This window comes from Neoarius graeffei, chromosome 8 (assembly GCF_027579695.1).
Source record: "Neoarius graeffei isolate fNeoGra1 chromosome 8, fNeoGra1.pri, whole genome shotgun sequence".
In the NCBI taxonomy this organism is placed as follows: domain Eukaryota; kingdom Metazoa; phylum Chordata; class Actinopteri; order Siluriformes; family Ariidae; genus Neoarius; species Neoarius graeffei.
This window is the reverse complement of record NC_083576.1, coordinates 192031-198566: the sequence shown is the minus strand read 5'-3', so window position 1 is coordinate 198566 and position 6536 is coordinate 192031. Positions and strand designations below refer to the sequence as shown.

Here is a 6536-nt window from a genome sequence, read left to right as displayed (position 1 = left end):
GCAACTGGGGAGGACTGTGTCCCATGATGATCTTACTAACATATGCAACAATTGCGGTCGAGTCTGTCTATCCCGCATCGGACTATTCAGCCATCAAAGATACTGCCACTCCCAATCGTTACTATGACATTGTTACGTACTATCCATTGTCTCTCGAGACAGAAGGATGTTAGTAACATCCATGAAATGTATCAGTCAGGATTTAGACCTAATCATAGCACAGAGACAGCTCTGGTTAAAGTAGTAAACAACCTACTGTTGGTGTCTGATCAGGGCTGTGTCTCACCACCTGTGTTGCTTGACCTTAGTGCAGCATTTGATACCATTGATCATTCCATTCTTCTGGATAGACTAGAAAATGTTGTGGGAGTTAAGGGAACGGCCCTCTCCTGGCTCAGCTCTTATTTAACTGATCGCTATCAGTATGTTGATGTAAATGGTGATATTTCTAGACATACTGAGGTAAAGTTTGGTGTTCCACAAGGTTCTGTCTTGGGTCCACTGCTTTTTTCTTTATATATGTTACCTCTGGGTGATATTATTCATAAAAATTATATTAGTTTCCACTGTTATGCTGATGACACACAGTTGTATGTTTCTGCAAAACCTGATGAGAGACACCAGCTTAATAGAATTGAGGAATGTGTGAAGGACATTAGACACTGGGTGCTTTTTAACTTCTTTCTGCTTAACTCTGACAAGACTGAAGTACTTGTACTCGGACCACATGCAGCTAGAAGTAAGTTTTCTGATTCCACAGTGACTCTGGATGGCCTTTCTGTTTCTTCACACGCAGCAGTAAAAGACCTCAGGGTGATTATTGACCCGAGTCATTCATTCGAAACTCACATTGATAACATTACCCGGATAGCTTTCTTTCATCTCCGAAATATTGCTAAGAAATTTAATGTTACTACATGACGCGGAAAAACTAGTTCATGCTTTCGTTACCTCCAGGTTGGATTATTGTAATGCCTTATTTTCTGGATGTTCCAATAAGTGCATAAACAAGCTCCAGTTAGTTCAAAATGCAGCAGCAAGAGTCCTTACATTGGGCATACCTAACAACCTGTGTTTTCTCTCCCCCCACCCCCAAATCTGTCCCTCTGAGTTACATGTCGGTCCTGGGATCGAGATGCTGAACCTCTTCTGCTCCTCGGACCTGCTTGATCCATCCTGGTGCCCTGTGTCTGGTTGGAGTCTCATTGCATCGCTCCTATGGAGGATGGCCCCATGAGGACAGTTGAAAGTCACACCTGGAGGACGCTCTGGACTCTTACAGTAATGCTTTTATGGCTGAGGACTACAGTTGACTTGCTAACTTTAGGACTGCAGTTGTCATGAACAGTTTTGCACTCAAGTTTCCATCAATGAAGAGTCACAACATCAATGAAACTGTCTTCATGTTAAAACTGTTAATATTATAGTCATGCTGTCTGTTGTTGCCCAAATGAGGATGGGTTCCCTTTTGAGTCTGGTTCCTCTCGAGGTTTCTTCCTCATGTCGTCTGAGGGAGTTTTTCCTTGCCACCGTCGCCACAGGCTTCATCATTGGGGATAGATTAGGGATAAAATTAGCTCATGTTTTAAATCGTTCAAATTGTGTAAAGCTGCTTTGCGACAATGTTTATTGTTAAAAGCGCTAAACAAATAAACTTGACTTGACTTGACTATTTGTGTGGCCCCCAAGACAGAAGTACATCTCACTTTCTACCCCTATGTGTGGCGTGCACACAGCACACGCAATCCGTATGCAACATAAGAGGCAAGACTCTGGGTATATATATTGGGGGAGGAACCAAGGAACTGATCATGTAGTGTGTAGCATTGTAGAAGGGAAGAAGACCACCTCATTTGTCAAGTCAAGTCAAATTTATTTCTATAGCACTTTTAACAATAAACATTGTTGCAAAGCAGCTTTACAGAATTTGAATGACTTTAAACATGAGCTAATTTTATCCCTAATCTATCCCCAATGATGAAGCCTGTGGTGATGGTGGCAAGGAAAACTCCCTCAGATGACATGAGGAAGAAACCTCAAGAGGAACCAGACTGAAAAGGGAACCCATCCTCATTTGGGTGACAACAGACAATGTGACTATAGCATTAACAGTTTTAACATGAAGTCAGTTTCGTATGTTATAAACTCTTCATTAATGGAAACTTGAGTGCAAAACTGTTCATGACAACTGCAGTCCTTAAGTTAGCAAGTCAACTGTAGTCCTCAGCCATAAAAGCATTACTGTAAGAGTCCAGAGCATCCTCCAGGTGTGACTTTCAACTGTCCTCATGGGGCCGTCCTCCACAGGAGTGATGTGATGAGACTCCAACCAGACACAGGGCACCAGGATGGATCAGGCAGGTCTGAGGAGGAGAAAAGGTTCAGCATCTCGATCTCAGGACCGAGATGTAACTCAGAGGGACAGATTTTGGGGGGTGGGGGGAACACAGGTTGTTAGGTATTCCCAGTGTCACCTGAATAAGAAGGAACAGTATACATTTTGCGCTGAGTACAAGCAGGGACTCTGGCAAAACTAACTAAGACATCATAACTAAAAGGGGAGAGCCAGAAGGTAACACAGGCATGAGGGGCCCCGGGACATAAAGCAGCAGCCACTACACCGTCAACAAACTCGAGTGAGCAAGCGAGTGGGGACTGACAGCATCCATACATCCCAGTTTACCAAAACACTCTGTCTGAGGATCCTCTAGATCTACACCTTTACCTCATAAACACCATTAACACAAGGGCTGACTAAACACAGTGTTGTTTTTGGCAGCCATTTTTTATTTAGTTTTAGTCTTGGTCTTTTGGACAAAATACTTATTAGTTTTCGTCACATTTTAGTCAATTCTATCCTTGATAGTTTTGGTCTAGTTTTTGTTGACAAAAACTAAAAGGGTTTTAGTCCAGTTTTAGTCATTCATTTTAGTTGAAAAAAATAATTACTTTAAAACATTAAATTAGGGGCGGCATGGTGGTGTAGTGGTTAGCGCTGTCGCCTCACAGCAAGAAGGTCCGGGTTCGAGCCCCATGGCCGGCGAGGGCCTTTCTGTGCGGAGTTTGCATGTTCTCCCCATGTCCGCGTGGGTTTCCTCGGGGTGCTCCGGTTTCCCCCACAGTCCAAAGACATGCAGGTTAGGTTAACTGGTGACTCTAAATTGACCGTAGGTGTGAATGTGTGAATAAACGCTGTCTAGTGTGTATACTTTCTACATAAACGCTGTCTAGGGTGCATACTCTCTACATAAACACTGTCTAGTGTGTATACTCTACATAAACGCTGTCTAGTGTGTATACTCTACATAAACGCTGTCTAGTGTGTATACTCTACATAAACGCTGTCTAGTGTGTATACTCTACATAAACACTGTCTAGTGTGTAGACTCTCTACATAAACACTGTCTAGTGTGTATGCTCTCAACATAAACACTGTCTAGTGTGCATACTCTCTACAGAAATGCTGTCTAGTGTGTATACTCTACATAAACGCTGTCTAGTGTGCATACTCTCTACATAAATGCTGTCTAGTTTGTATACTCTACATCAAGGGTGCCCAACCAGTCGATCGCGGTCTACCAGTCGATCGCAGGCGGAGTTTCAGTCGATCGCGAGAATGACAAAAAAAAAAAAAAAAAACTTTGTTGAAAAAGCACACTAATAAAACCATCGTTCATGAGTGACCAGAATATATTTTCATATTAATAAAATTAAGAAATATATAAATAATTCTTAAATATATAAATAATTCTGAATCCTATTCTGTTGCATGCTGGGTATGGTTTGCCATGGTTGCTAGGTTGTAACTAGGGGCCTAAAGCGCGAAGAAGCTTTAGAGTCCGCCTAGTTACAACCTAGCAACCAGTGTAGTGGAAGCTGAGAAGATAATGGCGGAAACCAAAAAAGCTAAAAATTATCACTTTCATCCTGAGTGGGAAGAGGATTACTTTTTTGTTTTTTCGAATTCAAAGCCAGTGTGTTTGATCTGTAATGCTACCGTGGCCATTCCAAAGAAGGGAAATTTGGAGCGACATTTCATGACCGTTCACAAGAGCTATGCTAAAAACTTCCCGGCGAAATCAGCTGTACGAACTGAAAAGGTAAACAACCTGAGGAGACAGCTAGCCGCAAAGCAGGCAGTGTTTACGCGACCTGTTAATAAGAGTAAAACTGCCACGATAGCGTCTTACCGTGTGAGTCGTGTTCTGGCAAAGCACAAGAAATGTTTTAAAGACGGCGAAGTTTTCAAAGAAGCCTTTGTGGAGGCCGCGGATGCACTTTTCGCTGACTTCAAGAACAAGAAGGAGATCATGTCGGCTATTCAAGAAACCCAGCTATCCAGGAACACCATTACAAGGCGGTGCGAGACCATGTCAGAGGACATTGAACGACAGCTTAGAAATGACATTGAGAGCTGTCTTTGTTTTTCGCTGCAATTTGACGAATCAACTGATGCTGTGGATGTGGCGCAGTTATGTGTTTTCATTCGGATGGTTTTTCATAACATGACGGCAAAAGAAGAGATTCTGACAATTTTGCCTTTGAAAGGGCACACAAGAGGGTCGGATGTTTTTGACACGTTTATGGAGTTTGTCAGTAAGTCGCATTTACCCCTCTTCAAACTTACGTCAATCACAACTGATGGGGCTCCATCTATGGTTGGGCATACTGCTGGGTTCGTTGCTTTGTGCAAGCAGTCGGAATCTTTCCCTGATTTTTTGAACTATCACTGTATCATTCACCAACAAGGGCTGTGCGGGAAGATTTTGAACATGAAGGACGTCATGGACGTAGCTATAAAAATCGCGTGCTCTTTTCGGGCCAGGAGTTTACAGAGGCGCTTATTCCGTGCCCAGCTCGAGGAGGCAGGTGCAGACCACACCGTTCTGCTGCTGCACACCGACGTCAGGTGGTTGAGCCAAGGCAAATTCCTCGAAAGATTTTTGGAACTTTTGCCCGAAATTAAAGAGTTCCTGAAGCACACAACTACCCATGCTGCTGCTTATACTCATCTGGAGGACGGTCAGTGGCTCGCTGATTTGGCTTTTCTCACAGATGTCACCAATAAGATCAATGACTTGAATCTCGAGCTGCAGGGGAAAGGAAAGCACATCGCCAACATGATCAGTTCAGTGAACACCTTTAAAACGAAGTTGCGCCTGCTGGTACGCAGGTTGCAACAGTGTGATGTCAGGAACTTTCCGCACTTGGAGGCTGAGCTCCGCCGTCAGGGCAAAGACAGTGTGGAACTTGCTCGTTATGAGCAACAGATCCAAAACATTCTTTTGGAGTTTGAGCGCCGGTTTACTGACTTTGCATCCATTGAGCCTGTTGCTCAGTTTCTGTGCTTTCCATTTGGTGAAAATGTTGATGTGGATTGCATTGCGCCCAAAGTAGCCACACTCTTCAGCCTGGACTCCAGTGCTGTCGAGAATGAAATTCTCACACTGCAAAATGACATTGAGATCAAATGCAGAGCAACACCTGGGATAACTGGCGAATTCTGGAACCTGCTGCTGGAAGAGAAGTATCCAAACCTCAGACAATGCGCACTGAATATGACTTCCCTTTTTGGATCAACATATTTGTGTGAGTCTGCCTTTTCACACATGAAAATAATCAAGTCCAAGTACAGAACCACACTGACTGATGACCACCTCGCAGCCTGCTTAAGGCTGGCACTCAACTCCTACTGTCCGGATTACGAGAAGCTAGCTGCCTCCTCCCAGTGCCAGAAGTCCCACTAAGGTAGAGAAGTGTTTATTATTATTATTATTATTATTATTATTATTATTAGTAGTAGTAGTAGTAGTAGTATCTTGAATGACATATTCATATCATATCCATATACTTAGAGGAGTATTTTATCTGTTTTCCAGATTCATTTAAATCCAACTGCTGGTTTCCCTGCTATTGCCACTCTCCAGTGAAGTTTATCATTTTGAAATATTGGACTTCTCTTCTCCTTCCTGCTTTGAAGTTATCTCTTCTGGTGTGTGTGTGTGTGTGTGTGTGTGTGTGTGTGTGTGTGTGTGTGTGTGTGTGTGTTAATCTGTTGAATTCATGTTGAATTGATGTTTTCCAATTTTGGATTTCTGTTATGGAGTTTTTGGAGTGTTCTTTTCTGTAGTTGTGTGTGTGTGTGTGTGTGTGTGTGTGTGTGTGTGTGTGTGGTTGAGAGAGAGAGAGAGAGAGAGATGATGTGCCTCTGAAGTTCTGTTTTGGACAACCTATTTGTGACATGTTGATCAGTTCCTCATTTTTTTGTGCATTTATACTGCCTATTCTCCTCCTGTGCAAATAAAAACTCAACTACGTGTGATCTGCGATTGCGGCTCCTTGTTTGAATTATTGCCCGGCCCTTGATCTTGACTTGGTAGATCTCAGCATGCCATCAACTTCAAAAGTAGATCTTGGTTAAAAAAAGGTTGGGCACCCCTGCTCTACATAAACAGTCCAGTGTGCATACTCTCTGCATAAACGCTGTCTAGTGTGTATATTCTACATAAACGCTGTCTAGTGTGTATACTCTACAT

General features: G+C 42.9%; 1 long non-coding RNA gene across 1 annotated transcript; it reads left to right on the top strand.

The window, feature by feature from the left end:
* Positions 1–5329: 5329 nt before the first annotated feature.
* Positions 5330–6322, top strand: LOC132889969 (uncharacterized). The gene is made up of 2 exons (XR_009655117.1): positions 5330–5748; positions 5880–6322. It is a non-coding gene; the product is annotated as an uncharacterized LOC132889969 (long non-coding RNA).
* Positions 6323–6536: the final 214 nt, after the last annotated feature.